The following is a 20,329-nucleotide window of genomic DNA, read 5'->3' on the forward strand; positions in this document are numbered from 1 at the left end:
TGATATTTTATGATTTCTAAATTATTTCCATCAAGTGCATGCATATACCTCAGTTAAGGAAGGTATTACGGAGAGAGGAACCTTTTTTTTTTCTCCAAAATCTCTAGTCTCTCCCCTAAAATGACAGATTTTTTTGTTAAAACTGCTCACAAAGTCACAAAATGGTATATTCAAGGCAAACCTGTCTGCTTAGCACCCTTCTTCTTTAAAGTATTTAGTGCTATGGGATCTCACTGCTAACCACAATGAGGAACAAGAAATAACTCCAGTTAGTTCTTTAAAGCAATGTTGTTCAAACTGGATAAGAGGGACTGATGTTGAATAAGTACATACTTTGCTTTTTCTGTATTTCACTGGCTCCTGCTTCTTGGCCAGCATCACAAAGAGGACATTGGGCCCTTTACTCAACTTCATTAGAACTACTCTTCTGTTCCCATATTTTATTCTGAGTTTTAACCAAACTTTCAAACTCATTCTTACTTGCTGTGTTCTCTCACTACAAATTCTGGCAAACAACCTTTTCTGACACACACTGCCCCTTTATTTGACCCTACTGCATATAAATGGGATAAATCTGAGGATAAGCTCCCAGTTCACAGGAACAGACATCAGAAGAGAAAAGGATTTTGCTGGTGCTTTTGTTCTAGCTATGATCTAAGTTTCTGACTGAACCTCATTTCAGTATAAAATATTACTTGTTCTGCACATTTGAACAATGCAGGCACTGAAGTGCCATGGAAAGAAGCCACACACTGGTTAGACAAAAGCTATTGGTTCAAGGCAAGAGGGCAAATTATTATTATTATGCTAAATTAACACATAGTGCCACTGCACTGGAAAAGAAGCCTGCTCCTGTCTTCAAACAAAATAGTGGACAACTATTAAGCATACATTACAACTGCCAGAGAACAGGCTTCAAATATAGAGGTTAAATGCTACTGGATGACATGAACAGAAGAATCAATATTTGAGTCTGAACATGTTCTGGTTCAAGAAATTGATCAAAAGATGCATGTTTTTGGCTCCAGTGAGCCCCAGTGGAGAGATACCTCACAGCAAACACCAGAGGCTGCTGTCCACAGCCCAAACTGCCCAGAGGTCCCTGACAAACAGCTCAGGATGTTGCAGGCAGAGTGCACAGGGTTGGAGAAAAACTTACACACAGGGCTGGGCTCCCTGCTGCACTTGTACCACCTGTTCTGGTGTTGCCTCAAAGTCTCATAGTTAATGCAGTCAGATGCCAAGCAGTCTGATCACCACATAACTTTCATGTAGAGGGACTTTCCCACTTGTTTGGATTTTAACTAACTACCAGAATATGGTTGGAGTTACATGTGTGGAGCCATGTGTGTGGCTAAGAAAATATTACATCAGTGGTATTACTGATGACCAGAGGAGAAACATAGATAACTCCACAGGTTCATTTATTTCATCTTAAAATAGGACAAGTTAGTCACCCCACAAAAAACTGTTTTCATTCATTGTGCCATTAGACACTATGCTGGAGTTCTGCCATCTACAGGAGACCATGATCCATTTCCAGCTACAAGGAGAATAAAATAAACTCTAAAACAAAGATTTTATTTTAGAGAAATACACAAACACCCTACATGTCTTTGTTTCCAGATTTTCTGAGCTACTCATGTGTCTATAAATCAGCTTCTGCAGTTTGGCTCCTTCCAGCAGCCAAAATGCAACCTGTGTTCCAGAAAATCCTCTTTCAATTTAAGCCTGCAATGCAGTTCTAAGACATGTTCTGACAAATTATGATGTAGCAACATTTTCTTTGCTAGTTTCACTTCCTTCCATACCAATAAAAATTCTGTAGTCAAATATTCCATTTTACATTAACTGTTATTAATCACACTGTTATGTATTGTGCAAAATGATTGTTTAACATGACTACATTAGGTTATTTAAATGGGTGTCATAGCTATGTCCATGGTCAAATTTGCTAGGACTTTGCAAATACATGCAAAACTCTTCTTACTTCTGTGGGAACTACAGCTTTAGAAGACACTGCTTTTAAGTGCATGAAGCACTAATTCAGGGATTTGCTGCACAAATTTTATAGCTGCTAATTGTCAGGTTGTTTACTTTGAATGTTCATGTGAATCTGCAGATGAAGAATTTTGCCAGAAATATCAAAATTTTAAAGTTATTTTACCAGAGGAAACTTAATTCTATAATCAAGGTAAGATGAGAGGTTGGAATAGTACAGGGCACAACAGTGCATATCAGAAGATACTGGTTTATGACTTTTGCAAGTATTAAACATTCATGAGTCAAAGAATTCTTTGTTACACTTACTCCTCCTGGCTTTAGGAACTTTTCATGTCTACTTATCTTTTCTCAGCACCTTTTGTTCTATTATCAGGTGAACTGAACTGCACAAGATTTTTAGAATTAAAACTGAACTAAAACAAAGTTAATAGTTGATAAGTATCTGTAAATGTTGTTTCAATTGAAAATTTTCATCTATTTTCAAACACTGAGATCCCTTTCATAGTTGAATAACACTCTGAATAATAACCAGTGGCAAAACAGCTCTTTGAATGGGGGGCTGTTATTGGAGCAAGGGCAGAGAAAAGGCAAACATTTCTTTTGCTGTGTTTGGCATTTCATGGGCCAGGCCATGTTTTCATTTAGGGTTGGATATTTTTTTCTTCATGGAGGTAAGATCAAGGAAAACAGAAGCTCCTAAACCAGAATTCTTGGAGTCAAGGATGAGAAACAGTCATTAATATGGTAAATTACTTGAGGAGATTTTTATTTTTTGTTTAATACCACTAGACTTTGTTGAAAAGTGCAGGAGAATGACCCTGCCATTATCTGCCAAAACCAGCTTGCTTTCAGATGAGTAATTGCAGAGGACTGAACTAATTTCTACTGCAGAAACCCTCTTATCATAAAAGCACATTTTCCTTGCAGCAGCATGTGACAAAGTAATATGATTTGGTAGCTGTTCATGAACAAGAGGCAAGTCTCACAGCATCTCCTGGTTATGCCCAAGACTACTACCATGGAAGTCCCAAGAGCTCAGGCAAAGCTTAAGGCAACACACGAAACAACTTGTTCAAAGGCACTACAATGGATGCAGATGTTTTTTCACTAGCTTAATTATGAGAACCTTACTTTCTTATTCATTCTTTAACTTTAGTGTTAATTCATACAAGTAAATGCTGGTTAAGACTTCCTGTCTTAGGTTTAGTAATTAGGAACACTAACCAAAATCTGATGGCACTCAACTAGATCTAAAGGTTGAATTAAAAATAGAGAGCATAAAGATGAAGGCTACTGAAGCTGAATTCAGACAACCTACAAGACATGAATAACGTGGGTGCTGTGCCTCCTTATTTCCTTTGGCCCCGGAAGGCAGCAGGATCTAACACCTCAGGCAGGTTGGTGACCTGAGACACTCATTGTTGAAAACTAGTTCTGGCTGCTCAGTCAAGCACCAGGTCTTTTACTTATTTGTCACATGGATAGTTTTTTTTATGTGACTTGTGCCCATAAGTTTTAATTCACACAGGAACAAGTTTCAAAACTCTGACTCTTCTTACATTGTCAGACTCTCAGAGATAAAGGATGAGCCAGAAACATACTTAAAAAAAAAAAAATAAAGTAGGATATGGAAAACAGCATGAGACCCAGACTGTTTTGTAAGTGACCCCATGTGGTTAAGTATATCACATACACGTACCTATGCTGAAAGGAAATTTCTACTTTAAAGAAAATGCTGCAAAAATGCTTTGTTCAGGAGATGGATGTGATAAAACTGCTTTATTCAAACACTCTCATCCAGGTCAGTAGAGCTGCTTACTATTGCAAACTATTTCTTTGGCATTGAAAGTTCTTTTCCTCTTTTACTTGCAATACAGAAGAGAAGTTATGTGGTTTCCCTGAACTGTATCAATGAGTTGGGCCAGATACAACTCTGATAAAGAATGAAGGTAATATGTGAAGAAGCAGCACACTGAACAGAAATTCATGCTTGCTATGAATGACACATGAAGTTTCTTTTCTTAGAGAAAATATGATGCTACTGTGAAGTCTCTACTTAATAACTGAGTAAGTCCAAACATTTTTCTAAAGACATCTTTGTCTTTTCATTCATTATTAGTACTCAGGGTATTAATTCTCCCCCTCTTAAAAGATATTACGTGTCATTATGGATAAAGCATAATATTTTTATTTGTCTCCAGTGATCTCAAAAAATCCAAAATACCAAACCAAAATAAAATAAATTATTTTTCTTTCCAGCAGAAAGTGGATAGCAACACAAAAGCACAGTTATGCATGGGTCATCAGTGAAGTAATTTTCAATAAAAATTGTTGTTCTGCCAGATACCATAAAACTTACACCCAGAAAAAAGTAATACAAGATCCAAAGACTCACAGTTCCTGTATTTCTTGAAATAATATCAAAAAGACATTTTAAGACAATCTCAGATGTCAGTGCAAATAAACACTAGTCTGTTGCCTTGGGTCTCTTCCACTCCCTTTCCCTGCCGTGCTGATTAATTAAAAAAAAAAACATTAAAATATCTGTAGCTGGCAGTTGCACAGTGACAAAGACAATTTATAAATGTGATCAGACTGTGTTTCCAGACATCGAGCAGTCACCAGTATGTTTCCTTACACACTCCAAGTGGAGATTAACAGTATGACAAAGTAAATAGGCCAGGACAGGGAGTTTTACAGCCCCCTGCAATAACCAGTGACAGAAAGTGAGTGTTAGAACAACGGTTTGAGATGTGGCTGTAAGAAAAGCTGTCCCTGATCTTTACCACTTTTTGCAAGCTCTTTTCCTTATGCAAATATGCATATTCTGTTGGTCCTCAATGCTCACATTAATCATTTATTACCTGTGTTCATGATACAGAAGGAGCACTCTGGAAACTGTTTTTATTAGGGCCAGTGGTTTCAACAACCACTGCTCTAATATGATTGGTGTTAAAATATCATTTGAATGCATTTATCAAATAAATCCTTTGTCAAATAAGTATTTCTGAGTAAGATGTTCTTCCTGTAGCCATAAGAAGCATCTAGCTAAGACATTCTAATTTTGAAATGAAGGTTGAAGCAACAAAATTGAGGAGGAAGCCCTGCAGTAAGCCAGTGCAACATGTAGGGCCTTGCTTCGTCCATCTGACAGGACTAAGAAGCCCCACCAGCCCACCAAGGCTCCCCAGAAACAGAGAGCTAGAACGCCCACTGAGTTGTGTCTCTTCAGGCTCCACCATCTGCCAGGTCACTAAACTCCCTTGCCTTTCATGACAAAGGTGCTAGCACAATTCTGGGCAATGTAACTATCCAGAATGCAATGGGTGTGATCAGGTCAGAAATATTCTCCCTCTTAGATCCCTGACCAAAAAAAACATTGAGAATTCAATTTCTGCCAGAAATAAGTCTTAAAACCCTCTTGAGTTCAGTCTCTCTAGCTAGGACAGCCCCTGCTAGGGCAGCCCTGTGCCGTGCTGCACAGCAACCTATATGTGGTTGTAGGAGCAGGAGGGAGTTGGAGCTTTAGTCCAGGAGATAACCCTGGTAAGAATGGCATTAACATTCACAGCAAATAGCAGTGGCAGAGACAGTCCTCATCTGGGATAACAGGCTTTTTCCACTGATTGCTCCTTGTCGCTTAAGAACACATCAATCCCAGCATCTGCTACCAGAGGTTGTCATGTCATATATTCCCTTCTCTGCTCTCTTATTTTGTGAGAAATAGTTAATGTCTACTTCTCCTATCAGCACGCTGCTCCAGACCCTCACTATAATAGTGAGAAAATTGTTTCTGGCTTCCAGTTTCAATTTATTCATGACGAGTTTATAACCATTTCCTCCTGAGCCAATATTGTCCTTTAGCTTAACCAGCTCTTTTCACTTCCTGATGTTTATCCACCTGATATATTTGCACAGGACAGACGTATCCTCTGTTAGCCTTTGCTGAACAAGGCAGCTCTGGCTGTTCCACTCAGGGGATTAACTGAATCACTTCTCCTCCCACCCAGCAGTCAGCTTTCTTAAAGATATATCTATTTGCTCTTCTATCTGCTGTTCTTCAGGCATGTGAGTAGAGTTATTGCAATCTGGTTACTAGATGACCATCACCTGATTATATCTTCTTCTAGTCCTCCCGAAACACAGGTTTTCTACAATGGGAATGAATTATTTTGGGGAATCAGTGTGTGATATAGTACCCCAAAGCCCAGGAGCTCATGGCCCTACATCTGGTGCTCCCAAGAAAAGCAGAAACCCAGAGTATGTGGATATTGATTCGGTTGCCTTGAAGTTCCCTTTTCCTCCTAATGCTCCACATCTCTGAGCGTACCCTGCAGCACCTGAATCTCTCACCAGTGTGACAAAAATATTTAATAAAAATGGGTATTTTCATCCTGTGAAGAACAGTATTGACATTTTGGATTTAAGAATAAGCATCTTCACCCCCTTTCATGCACATCTCCCTTTCCTTTCTCCCCATAGTTCTATCTACACTTCAAAAGGATTCCTCAAATTCAACCCATTGTTTTGAAAACTAAAGACACCTTTATTTACTGGGATTCTGGATTCTGGCTGAACTGAGCCATCAGAGTTCAACAAATACAAAATTTTTCAGCTAAATGAAAACCCCTGTCATGCCATAGTTGTGAATCATTATCTTTGGACTTCTGAAGTTCAGCATAACCATCACAAAATCCTGAGCTGCTAAGCCTGACACATGACTCAAGAGAGTTTGTAACCACACACCCAGGGCCAGAGTGAGCCAAACTGATTATTGTTTTCACAAGTGGGATAGAGGACTTCTTCCCTCACAATTCCCTCCTGCTAACAGGCACACATAAGCATCGTCTCTGCCTGTGGTGGGGCCTAAAGCAGCCCAGAAGGGACACTATGACTCTGCTTCTCCCACCCCCAGTCCATGGATTTCTGCACCAAAATTGCTTATTCAGACTGGTCTGGGAAAATTCTAATAGTAAGAGTTTCTTGCTTTCCAGGAGACCCTTGGGAGAGATTAATTCTGGCCTTATCCAGACTTCTTTTCACATTTGTCACAGGAGATCTGGCTGGCAGTCAGGGAAGCAGCCATGCAGGGGAATTGGGCTGTCAGAGGAATAGCTTTACTTTCATCAGTTGGCATTCAGCTACTTTGCCACCAAGCGTCCAAAGGAAAAGTAAAGCAATGTTAACATCCTGAATTTAACAATAGGAATAGGGAATAAAATATCTGGTTTGGATGAGAGATTCTTGAGGAAGCATTTGCCTGTTACTCACAATGCTTTGCCACCATATTGTTATAATCTGCACAGCCTAATCATGTCAGTATCAGAAGTAGGACCCAGAGGAGTGCCAAACTGAGGCACATTGTACTTCTTTCCTGTCCTCTGTGGTTTCAGAAACTTCAACCCTTTCATTAGCTGTTTAATTGTCCTGCAAAGGTCTTGAGTAAATATTTTTATTTCCTGATTTTACCTGCCAGTGGTGAATGATCTGCTTCCCTTTTCAGAGCATCTGACTAAATTTAACAAGTGGGACAAGGAGGAAAATTCCCATGCCTGCTGAACTGGAAAATTGTAAGCATATTTAACAATTTAAACTATGCATGAAGACCTTGAAAACAACCACTTTGTTCTGAATAAAACTATTGTTCTGGGGTTTTTTTATGTTGTGGATATAAAAGGATTATAATGAAAATATGTAAAGACAAGAATTCCAGAGCTCCGTGAATAGACTAAAAGTCCAGAACCAAAGTATTAAAAGGGATATTTAGAGGGTTTCTTATCACTTCTAAAGTGTGAAATCAAATGAGTTCTTAGCTGCTGGCCAATGACATCTGGAGATAAGTGGGTGTTTAAGAGCTGATCTGAACTAGTAACTCATCCAAAAATCCTTATTCATTACAAAAGGCCCAACAAAAATAATTTGGAAGATGATGATCGTTCCTCTAAAGTTAACAGGGCAAAAAATATAGTATAGCAGAACCATATTGTAACTAGCATGCATTCCATGTGACATTCAGGAAATACACACCCTTCTGCATTTAGTCTTTCCAACAGGGTTTATGGAAAGGTAAGGTAATACAATGTTGACATCCTGTCTGTAACAGGAAATCTGAGGAACATTTAGCTTTCTTGGATGCAAATCAAAAACAAAGTAAAGCACTTTTCCTCAGAACTCCTACTCCAAAATCTAGGTGAGAATGCACCTTAAGGACTTTTGAGTGAGGCATGTTGGCATTGTCATTAGTGAAGAATGGGAAAGAAAAGGGCAGTGAGCATGCTGTAGTGCCCTGATTCAATACTTTTATCAACAAAATTTGTCCATTGTCTTTTTCTGGTGGAAACCAAACCTCTTTAGGAAAAAAAGTGCTGCATAAAACAGCTGGATTTATACTCAAAGAAAAAGGTGATTTACTGTATCTTTGTTTTGGAAGGTTTAGAGGAATTCAACAGGCAGGCTCTGTGGTTCCATAAGAAGAAGCCAGCATGCCCAGTTCTGAATTAAACCCAACAAAAGTGGGGGCTGTACATATTAGTAAGAGAGCCATCATATAAAAATATGGGTCAGATGGGTTTCCTTTGATATACATCCAATTCTAACAATCCCAACTTCAACTTTTTATTATTGTTATTTCAAAAATCCCAGCTGCACAGTGTTTTCAGGAAAAGGAGAACAGAGACAGCAGAAACAGGTATGGCTGAGTCCTTTGCTCTTTTAAATCTTGCCTGTGGTGTGTCAGCACCTCCTCAATGTACAGTTACACAGATTCATATTTTCTAGAGCTGCTGGAAGCTCCCTTGCATAGTCCAAGCAAGCCAAAAATGATGCTGTTGACCTTCAAACATGCTATAAATGGACAAAATCTGGAGCTTGGATGTTCAAATATGCAAGTGGGCTCTAAGAAACAAAGCCTTGCACTGGATCGGTAGCAAGGAGTACAAATGCTGTATGATCAGTGCTTGTCTGACTGCTGTTTTCCACTGAGCCAAGCAAAACACTGTTGGCAAATTACAAAAATGATGAACATGCTCCTATTTTTTGACACACAACAGGAAACCTGCCTTACCCAGTCACATCTGTTTCTTTGATTTAACTCCATGGTCACTCCTGTTAGCAGTGGATGAATGGTTTGGCAAGTGCATTGCACCCTGCTTCACTGAAAGACAGGGCTTCCCGGTGAAATAAACCACTTTATGAAACTTCAATATGAACATATTTAGCAAATTATTCCATTAACTCCTCCTCCTAATTGGGAAGATGAAGTGCAAACCTTACATTAAAGGATCTGGTTCTTCACAACTAAATTGAAGAGAAGACCTCTGTCTCCAGTCACCCCAGATGCTCTCACATCAGACTGTACCTATTCGTATGGTGGTTTCAGAGAACTAGAAGATACATCCTGCTGATTTGTACTGTAATTTCAGTGCAAGAGGTTGCAAGGTAGCCCAATTCATTAATCTCTAAAGAATGCAACTACACAAGTTCCAAGAGAATTTTAACATCTGGAAAGAGCACACAGGAAAGGGAAAACAGAGAAGAGAGAAAATCAGAGTTTCAGATCAGAGAGACTACTACCTTGGAGCAGGAAACCTTAGCTAAAAGTAGGATAACTATGTACAGGGTGCACATACCACACATGCTTTTTAAGGAGAGATTAAACAGATTGTAAGAAGTGATTATAAACTTTGCATTTAATCAGTGCTCATGACCTGGAGCTTTTCAGTCAGTCAGCTAACACCTAAAGATACATGGCATTGTTCAAACATTTTGATGCTAAATAGACCTTCAGTAGAGATCATCTAATGTGTAAAGTGCTGGGTGCATCTGAAATTGTAACAGCAGGCATTTTGAAGAGTCATCATTTGTACACAGGCTCCATTTTCAAGAATAAATGTATAACATCAAGATCTGGGCAAGGGGAGCATTTTTCCATGATTAGAAAAGTTACTATGATCTGTCAGCAGATATTAAGCCCCATTCACTCCCCAGGAGCCAGTGGCCGGGCCCCATCACATTCATTCGCTAGAACTGCACTGGACTGTGCGAAAATAAAGCGTGGCAAGAAAGGCCAGGCAGTTGATCCAGGTTAATGATAGTACTGCCCTTTCTGTGCACAGCTGGTGAACACCGGTGGGAATGCATTTTTGGTAACAGAAACAGAGAATCCCACAAATATGCCTATAAATATGATGTGGGTGAGGGAAGTCATTTAAGCAAACTTTATGGCTTGAGGTGTCGCCCAGTTAGAAAGCACAAACAAATGGCAAATAGCAGGCTCCTGAGCCTGAGGAATTTGAATGACTGAAGTCTTCAAAATGGGATTTAAGCAGAATTTCACCAATGTGCAGACCTTGAGCAAGAGCTCTGCATAAGGCTAAACTTTGTATTTTGCTCAAAAGCTGCCTCTAACACCCAAAAAATGACACCTGAGGAACATTTGTAACAGATGCAAACTCCATTGGGTAGATGGATGCATGGATGGATGGATAGATGGATATATAAAAAGAAAAAGCTAATTAATAAATCCTGGAGCTGATAGCATCTAAAACGTGAGCTTCAAACATCCTGTTCTTGTATTCATATCCATCTTGTATTCATATCCACTCCTGAGTCACCCTCTACTTTTATTCCCTCAATACATTTTTCTAACTCCTTCCTGTCTACCACCACTCACTGCAGGCAAAACACAGGGAGTTAGATCTTCATTGTTGCACAGCTCTTCAGATTTCATTGTTTCTTTAATCTATTCCCTGTTTAATCTATCCCTTATTTAATCTATTCCCTGTTTCTTCTCCTCTTCTCTGCCACCTAACCCTGGTATCCCTCGGCTCATGTGTTGTTTTTTTTTAATCCAGTAGCTTTTTACTTTCATCTTTCCTTTCAAAGTGCCCTCTCCCACTGACAATTTGACCTTCTCTCCCTGCTTTCCAGTATATTAAAACACCCTTCATTTTATTCACCTGACAAGTTCTCTCACTGCCTTCAAAATCCTCACTGAAGCCTAGGAAGGCTGTCAATCTTCAGCTCCTCACTGGTGGTGATCTTGAACATGCTTAAAGTGCTGGCTTCCTGGGACAGTAGTTTTACTTATCTGTGTAATTTATAGGCAGGGTGTAGATTTACACTGCAGGACCACTAAATAATGTAGAAAAATGGTTCTGATGGAAAGTCTGCCTATTTTAATAAGCCAAGGGATATTCCGAGTCTTCAGAATGCTGCTGGTCCTCCTTCTTTATGTCTTAAGTTGTCCAAGTGCATTGCTGAAAAGAAAGTTGAGACAAGCTTTAAAAATAAATAAAGTAAAATTTTACTTTATTGTTTCATCAGTTCAGTGTTGGAACTAATATCCCCTTCCCCACAACCTGGTCTTTGTGGTCTAAAAACTTACGCGTGAATGTGCTAATTTTCAAGTTAGTATTAGAATAATATTTTTCCAAATACCCACCCACTGCTGCTCTCCACCTTGACATATGAGATAATTTTTATCTCCCCTATTATCATTAGTAACAAAATATTGTCAGTCAGACCTTGCTTCTCTACAGTTACCAAGGAATTTAGAAAGGTATTAGTGAGGATGCACTGAAAATATTATTTTCATAAATTAATGTTAGCAGCTTCTTTTCAGATGCTGTGCCATTGAAATAAAAATAAAAATGCATGGAGACTGCTTTCCCTGAATATAGCAGAAACCAAAAAGGAGGGGACAAACACTATTCACAGTTGCTAGTCTCCCTCCAACTCGCATGTTGCTCTGCTTGTTTTCTTTTTCCCTCACACAGATACCTGGTTTTCTAGTTGCTTCCAAATCTCTCTCTGTTCCCTGTCTGCTTCTGTTGTTAATACACATGTACATACTTTTTAATTTCCCACCACCAAAAAAAAATCCCAAAGTACCTTTGTGTTACATTCCTGCAAATACTCTCTGAATTAATCTTTGGCAAGTCTTGGATGGCCCCTGCATTTCTGGAAGTCTCTTTTCTTGTTTCAGCTACCTAAAGCTCTGAATTAATTTTTATTTTCTGCATTTATCCTGAAGGACACGAGGCAAATGTGGTGTACTTTTTATATTCTTCAGTTGTTAAAGTGAGCATTTTTCAGCTTCTGCATTTTTTCCCATTATACTCCTCATTTCTACTCAACTTAGTTTAAGTTAATCCTTCTGTTTCTTTCTTTTTTTTTTTTTTCTTTTTTTTTTTTTTAAAATCTGCAGAAATGTGCTGCTCTGCAGCAAAAATAGGAGCTGGGAGAGAAAGCTCTGCAAATTATACCAGTTGCTGTTTTGGAGTTGACTTCTAGATAGCTGGACTACTAGTCTGCTTCAAAGTTTCATCTTGAGTGGTAGTTTTAATGATATTTATTTTCAGGACAAAGTCCTTATCTGAATGGTCGATTTATTGTCTAAATTCTAATTTCTAAACCTTTCTAAACCTTTGCAATAATATCAACATTAAAAGAATAAAAAAATAAAAACAAACCAAAAGTTAGGTTTTATCGGTCTCTCTTCTTGCAAAAATGGAGAACTGAGATATAAGGGAGCAGATAACTGAAATGTTGCAGGAAATCTGCCACAGGTCTAGGAGTTGGATCTAGATGTTTGAGTGTTTTTCCAGTTTCTTGAAAACTTCCATGATTCATGTATTCAAAAATGTTCTCGGTCTTCAGTTTTAACTTATACAACTAAAATGGCAATAATGGCCTCATTTAACTTTGTCATCAGCAGCTTTTAAGTTGTAAAGACTGTTTTTATTAAAGATAAAATGCATCTGAGCAAGCACCTAGGTGCTGTCTAGGGGAAATCTTGCTTTGTAGTTTCATCCAGTATAAAACATTCCCTTGCCCTTGGTCAGAATCTACCAGGAGATGCACCCACCTATGGCTTGGTACAGGAGCCCCTCCGTGCCTCTCCAGCTGTGCTCCTTGCCAGCCGATGCTGTTTTGGCCTCTGCCAGGGACATCCCTGCCACCTGAGCAGCTCACCAGGCAGTGTCTGTATTTTCAAGAGCTGGCAAGGAGTGCTGCATGGAGCTGGCTGACAGCAGCACGGTCTGTACCTGTGCGGCCATGGATCGTTACACAGCAATAAAGTACAATATCTTGTTCAAAGCCTGTCTCATTTTGTTTGGATCCCCTCCGACTGTGCTGGCACTGAGCCACAGCTGGTGTTTACTGACCTTTCGAAGCAGCTCTGTTGACTGTAGGAATAAAAATAGCTTCTTTTCAAGGTTGTGTGCAGACAAAGCTGCAGGGTGCACGCTCAGCCACGTGCACAGCGGCCTTCAGACCCATCTGTAGGCTGTGGGGAAGGATCAGGACAGCCAGCCAGTGTCATTCCTGATGGAGCTGTTGCCTTGGTTTGAGCAGGAAGCCCACCCCAGACATATGCCTGCTGGTAACCTACCTCCTGGTCCCACATGGCAACGTGTAACATCTGCTCAGTTTTCAAGGGATAACACTGCTGTGAGGCAGAGAAGATCCCATAGTGCTCCCTGCAGTCCTGGCCCAAAAACACCTGCTGGGGGTGCTAACAGGGCCCCACTATGCCTCTATCCCTGGGTATGCAGCATGGCATCCTGGAGGAAGGGACTCACACAGCTCAAAGAACTAGAACATATTCAGGGTGCCTGGGTGGATGCTACAAGCACCCCTACACATCTTCCCAGCATCTTCCCCAGGTGCCTTTGAAGACACGAGTTGCTGCAATAAAGGCAACGTGAAACACACATTTACTGAGCCAGCAGGTTGCTACCATGTCTGCCAGGTAGAAAAGTGTAGAAGCCAGCTAGCCAAAAACCTACAGCAAGGGGTAATGTGACCTCCCTAATGAGCAACCCTGGGGTTTATTCAGCCCTTAGGTTAGGAGGGGAGGGGACTCTGGCTTCACTTGAGATTTTGCTCAAGTCAGCCTAGGTGAGACATGCAGAAGTTGGGGGAACCCATCTCAGTTAATATATTGGGACCATTGTTCATTTTCTTTTTGTGTCAATGTCGTGTGCTTTATATATACGTCAGATTTCAAAGAAAGCCTTTTTCTTCACAAGATTTCTAACAAGATTTCTACCTGGATATGGGGTGTCTGCATGTCACAAAGCTTACCAGCAGCTTCTGCAGAGCCAGACAGATGCTGATCAACCTCTGGCCAACACACATGCAGAGCTAGAGTCAACTAAAACAAAAACAAGCAAGCCCTGTGCTTTTACATAAGAACACAACTATTACCTTGGCAGTTTATGATAGGCACTCTATCTCAGAAAAGGAGTTGCAGTATCTGGGCCACATTTGCTGTTCTGTGCTGAAAAGCCAGGCTAACAGGGGATTAACAGGAAGACAGTTCCAGGATGGATTATCCCTGCAGATCACGGTAAAGAAATTTCCCTTAGAGCAACACGTATTGACACCACATTTGGAAGGCTGCCCCTGGCAATGTACTCCTAGGGTTAGCACTGTGTTGTCCTTCCAGGCCTACAAAAATTTGCATGGGATTTTGTCCCAGGTATCAAATGCCTTGTCTGACCTGCTTCTGTCCTTGCAGTCTCAGAAAAACTTCCCAAACTGTCATTGTTTCACAAGTTGGTTTTCCTTCTTGAAAATCCACAACAGTTTCAAGGGACACTTCAACTCCATTTCTGTAAGATTCTGTTAGCTCAAAGTACCCAAACTCCATGCCACTTCTCACAAGCATTGACCTGATACTGCCAGACAGACGAGAAAATATATAGCAAGAATGGCCGAGATATGTCTAATTATTTGAGACATGTGTGGTATTTAATTTGTTCCTATCATGGAATATGACAAAGTAAATTAGTAGCAGAGGAAAATATTACATAGTGCCATTAAAGGGTGACTATTTTTGTGTGTTTAGTCAAAGCACTGCCTAATAAGATAATTGAATATTGGGGAATATCCATTTTAGCTGTGCATTTAATCCTCCAAACTCATGCCAATAATTCAGATGCCTTCATTTAAATATGTCTACTACTTTTACCACAGAATCAATTTATGTTTGTTTCTCTCTTCTTTTAAAGAACATAGCGCTTACTTTTGGCACATTGCTGATGCTTATTTTTTTTCTCTTTGGGGATACCAGCTGCATTAACATTTCTGTAATACTCAGAATAAACCCAAGGGACAAGAACCAAGTATTGGTATTCCTTTGTCAGTTAAATAATCCACTTTAAAAAGGAAACAGCTAGAGAAGAGGAGTCTCCAGGGAGACCTTATAGCAACCTTCCGGTATCTGAAGGGGACCTATGGAAAAACTGGGGAGGGACTTTTTACAAGGGCATGGAGAGAGAGGACAAGGGGTAATGGTTTTCAGCTGCAAGAGGTTAAATTTAGATTAGACATTAGGAAGAAATTATTTCTTGTGAGGGTCATGAGACACATCAATATATTGCCCAGAGATGTTGTGGATGCCCTCTCTCTGGAAGTGTTCAAGGCCAGGTTGGTTGGGGCCTTCAGCAACCTGGTCTACTGGGAGGTGTCCCTGCCCATGGCAGGGGGATCAGAACCAGATGATCCTTAAGGTCAATTCCAACCCAAACCATTCTATGATTCTATTATGCTAATTATAGAAAGAAACCAACATTGAGACCACAGAATTCTAGTATTGATGCTACATCAAAAAACCTATATACAGTAAATGAAATTCCTCTTTTTTGATTCAAAAGGGGGTTTTACATGTTTGGAGATCAAACACTTTGAAGGAAGTTCCACGTTTTTCAGGTGGTCGTGAACAAGCCACAGGATGAATGAGATGCAGTTAGAAGAGGAACTGGCTGATGTGTAACCTGTTTTCACAGCAATTGCGTCACATGGAGTGAATTAAGCAATGTTTTTCCATCTCTCCCTCTGTGAACAAACAGATTTCTCTGTTTTTGCAAGGGATTCAACAGAGGCATCTTCACTTATGTCCCACCAGAGAGTATCCTTGCATATCCACCTTTGGCTGCTGCAGATGTGTGCTACAGAAGCCTGAAGGAACTGTGTTTTTTGTCTTTCGAGTGGATATACTTTATTGTTGCTCCCTGAGTAGCAGCACGGAAAGTGTTACCCATGACCAAGCTCCTTCCCCCCCATGGCAGGCTGTGCTGCCCTGCTCACCTTCTGTGCTTGACTGGGAAATATTAAAGACAAGATCTTTATGTGCTCAGAAGAAAGTGATCAATGCTCTAAGAGACATGAACAGGATGGTAAATAGCTTCCTTTTCAATAGTACCATAGCTGTTAGAAGTGCTAAGCATCTTTGCTGTTCTAACTCCTCTGACAGTAACATACATAGGTAGCCACAAAAATTATATGGTCACCTGCCAAGAGACAGTGCAGTCCAGCTCACTGGTGGCATTGTGTCAACATTCAGATTGGAATGCTCACCACAGATTTTCACCCAGAGGTGTATGAAATACTGTGGTTTCCTACTTCAAAAATGCACAGTGTCAAAGACACTGTGGCAGTACAGATAGATAGAATACCTTGAAAATATTTCTCAAAATGTTTTTTAAAAAATTGTAAAAGGCATAGGCCTTTCCAGTAATTCTAGTGGCAGCTCTCCTGTTGTTTCATTTTCAAAATCATCTGCTGTGTTTGCTCAAATGTATATCCTGGTTGTTAGTTCTGCCTCTCTAACCTTGCTACATGCAGTGAAAGGGAGAAAATGGTAAAGCAAAAGTGTTTTTACCTGGACTCACAGAGTTTATTTAATTGCCTTTTGAGGTGAACCTTGAGAACATCTTGATAGTCTGTGTGGAGAGCTTTATAAATGCAGAGCAGGTATGTGCTAAGCTGCTGTCTGTAGCACATGTTCCCCAATGCTCAGGTAGACCCAAAAGCTCTGCCATTGGCATTTCATTAGGTGACTTCATACCTGTAAAATGAAAGTGTGCACAGAAATTGCAGCAGCTGGTCTGAATGCTGGGGAAAAATAGTCCAGTCTTCCCCTTAGGATCGAGAGAAATATATCCTAGAAGCTTCTTGCCTTGACTTTTGTCAGCAGACCACTTAGGAACTGTTCAAAGGGCACACAGTGAACTCCCTAGGGGTCTGTATGTTACTGGGAGATGGTTGCACTAAAAGTAACCAGTGTCTGTTCCCCTGCACAGGATGTTTCTAATTCTACCACTCAAAGATAGGCCTCTCCATGGATGCAGAGCTGGACAAACCAGGCTCAATGCCTGTCACACAGCTGCTGTATGCTAGCTAGGAAAATTAACTCATCATCACAACATAACTTTGTTAGTTTTCACAAATGGTATAGAAATACCTCTACAGACCAAAGAGGCAGGTTTTGAAGAAGTGGTGCTTGTAAAATATTCAGCTGTGGCAGAACCTGTAAGTTACTGTACTAGGAGATATTTAGAGGTTGGTCTTCCTAACTGGTAGGCCAGCTTCTGCGAAAAAGCACCTATAGCCAGAAAATACTTAGCAGAATTTGCTAGATTTCACTTCAGAGTAAACATGAGGAGATGGCAGGACCTCTCTGCAGAAGAAAATGCTTTCTCTCAAAACACTGACATAGCACAGAGGCCAGATACTGATGCTGATATTAGGAGAAAAGACAAAAAGAAGTTCAGAAACAAAGAGAAAATAGAGAAAAAAGCAGACAGGACAAAGAGAACAGTGGCAGAACAGCTCCATCGAGATCCTGGGCGTCAGGCCATACCCAGCACAGCTGCAGCAATGAAACCAAAATACCACAGAAACAGGAAAGGAGAGTCTACCTCTCCAGAAACAAGGAGAGGAGAAACAAGTCCATAGGAAGCTGGGGAAGCAGCAGAGGAAACATCTTGAAACAGAGACCTGCTTTGATCCTAATGATAAATCAACTTTGCCAAAATGGATGAGCCATTTGGACCCATTCCCTGCTGTTTAAGGATTTGTCCTTGAAGTGATGAGTGTGTGTGAAAACCCACATATGCACTGAGGAGGGGAAGATAGATTACATCAGGCTTGAATTCAGATTAGAAAAATGTGCATGCAAGAGCAAAATAAAACACCCCAAAACAACCACACATTGCAGCATAGGAAAGTTTGGAGTTCCTTTTCAGTCCTCCTCTGACAGATGGGATTTTCAGCTCCAAATGGCAAACACCACATTTTGCTACAGATCAGCCGCCTCTCTGGGTACCCAGGCTGTCTTAGATCACCATCTTGCAGGAAGGTTGACACGAATTTGCAGGACTGGTACTCCACAGTGCTTCATCTGGCAGCAGCTGCCCATCTGTGCAGGCTGTCTGAGGCAGCTGCCCTGTGCTCAGAAGCTGCTCTTGGTCCATCAACCAGACCACAGCAGCCAATTCCTGGACAACCAAGGGAGACAGACAAAACTCAGGCTGTGGGTGCTGTATCACACAGGAAAAAGAGTAAGACCTCCAAACCCCATAAATGGACTTGAAAGTCTGAGACTTTTCAAAACATTAGCCTTCAGAGATAGGTGCTCACGTCATGTTCTTTTTGTTTCTCTGCTACAGAGAGGAAATTGCAGGGACTGCAGGCACTGGGGGTGTCTTTGCCCAAAGAGCAATTTGCAAAATTAATATCCAAACAGATACAAAGCAAGTAGTTTATGACTTCAGTCCCCAACATTTTGCAGCATCTGATGGATACTATAATGGTCATGTCAATATCTAAAATGGGCATTTGAAAGGTTCACATAGGCATTTAAAATATTATTTCACCTCTTTTAAACAACCCATTAAAAATACTTCTTAAGACAAGACTATCACATTTTTGCATTTTTGTGCTAATATTGTCACCATATGTGACACACAGAACAAGACATTTTTGTTTCATCTTTGCAGCATGCACAGTTTTCTTCTTGTGGTATATAAAAACATAACTTAGGAGTGCTGATTTTGCAGCTTATTTTGGAGTATTTGATACTTCCAGTTATTAAATACATGAGCTGTGATGACAACACTGCATGCATTTTAACTATGAAGCAACTAGGCAACAAAATAGAAAAAAACAGGCAACAAGAACAGAGCCTGTGTGTCTCCAAATCACCCTACTCCCAAGGAATTAAAATACATCTGATGATCTTTAAGGTCCTTTTACACACTTAATTATTTTATGATTCTATTTTATCACAACCTTGTAATAAATTTAATTGCCAAAATCTGTGGGGTGATCTCATCAGAGTATGTACAACTTAATGTTCTGAATGTTGCAGGATTGCTAAATAAGCACAGTACTGTTTAGGGGTGTTCTGAATGTATTTAGCATCTCAAACAAATTCTTTCTTCTGAAGCTTGAACACACTTAACTACCAAAATCCCTGAGCTTGTGTTCACAGGAGTGTTCATAGCCTTCATTTGAAGCATCCCCTCTCTCATCAATCTGATCAAAGTCCTTTGAATTTCAATCAGAGGTAAACCCTGGGGAGTTGCTCACAGCATCGAGTCTCACATTTAAGACAAAGAGAAGTGTAGAGCACGTGGGTACCCCAGAGCTGCCTGCAGCCGCTGTGCATTAGAGGGGCTCGGGGTGTGCCCTGCGTGACTCCAGGGGCTGCTGCACCTCAGCCAGCTCCAGGGCTGCCAGCACAGGGATGGCTGACAGCTACTTCAGGCCCAGAGACTTCCTGAAAAACGTACACACACACAAACACACACACACACTCACTGTGAAGAGAGGATGCACAGCAAGCACAATATCTGCACAATAGAGTAAGTTAGAGAAGTTCCATGTATTATTTCATTATGCCCATCTCAGTAATGGCAGCAAAGAAATCTGGTTCATTCAGCACAGACTGCATTAAAGACACCTTTTTTTTTAGCTAGTCCCAGACAGTGTGCAACTAGATAGCCATGTTTTTATAAAAGTATATATAAAGCTAAACCTCAAACTTAGCTACTATGGACTCCACTGTGGTGACCTACTGCATAGATTTACATTAGCAATGCCACGGAAGTCATGCAGGCTGAAAGAATTTCTTTCTGAGTCTAATTTTTCTAGGTAGATTTTGCCATTTGATTAACATTTTTCCTTTATCTTTTCACAGACTCTTTGAAGGTGGTGTAAATTGCATCTAGCTCTGATTAATGGTGAGTTTCATGCTAGAAAATAAAACCTTCACTCTAGCTGGAATGTAAATGGAACCTTTCAAACTAGCACGGAGTTTTTAACAGAACCAGAACGAATTAACTTCACCTGAAATCTTCCATACGCACACAAAATATCAGGCACCTAAATAATCTCTGTCTCTGCTACAGTTCTTGATAAAAGGTAAAGGCTCTATCAAATAGATTTTGGTGTGCTGTCGAGATAATACTCTTGTTTCTACTTGTAAAGTAGACAGCAGTAGCACCATGTGAGTGCTGTGCAATCTAAGGGA

The sequence above is a fragment of the Chaetura pelagica genome, unplaced genomic scaffold (genome assembly GCF_000747805.2).
Source record: "Chaetura pelagica isolate M959 unplaced genomic scaffold, ChaPel_1.0 scaffold170, whole genome shotgun sequence".
Lineage (NCBI taxonomy): Eukaryota > Metazoa > Chordata > Aves > Apodiformes > Apodidae > Chaetura > Chaetura pelagica.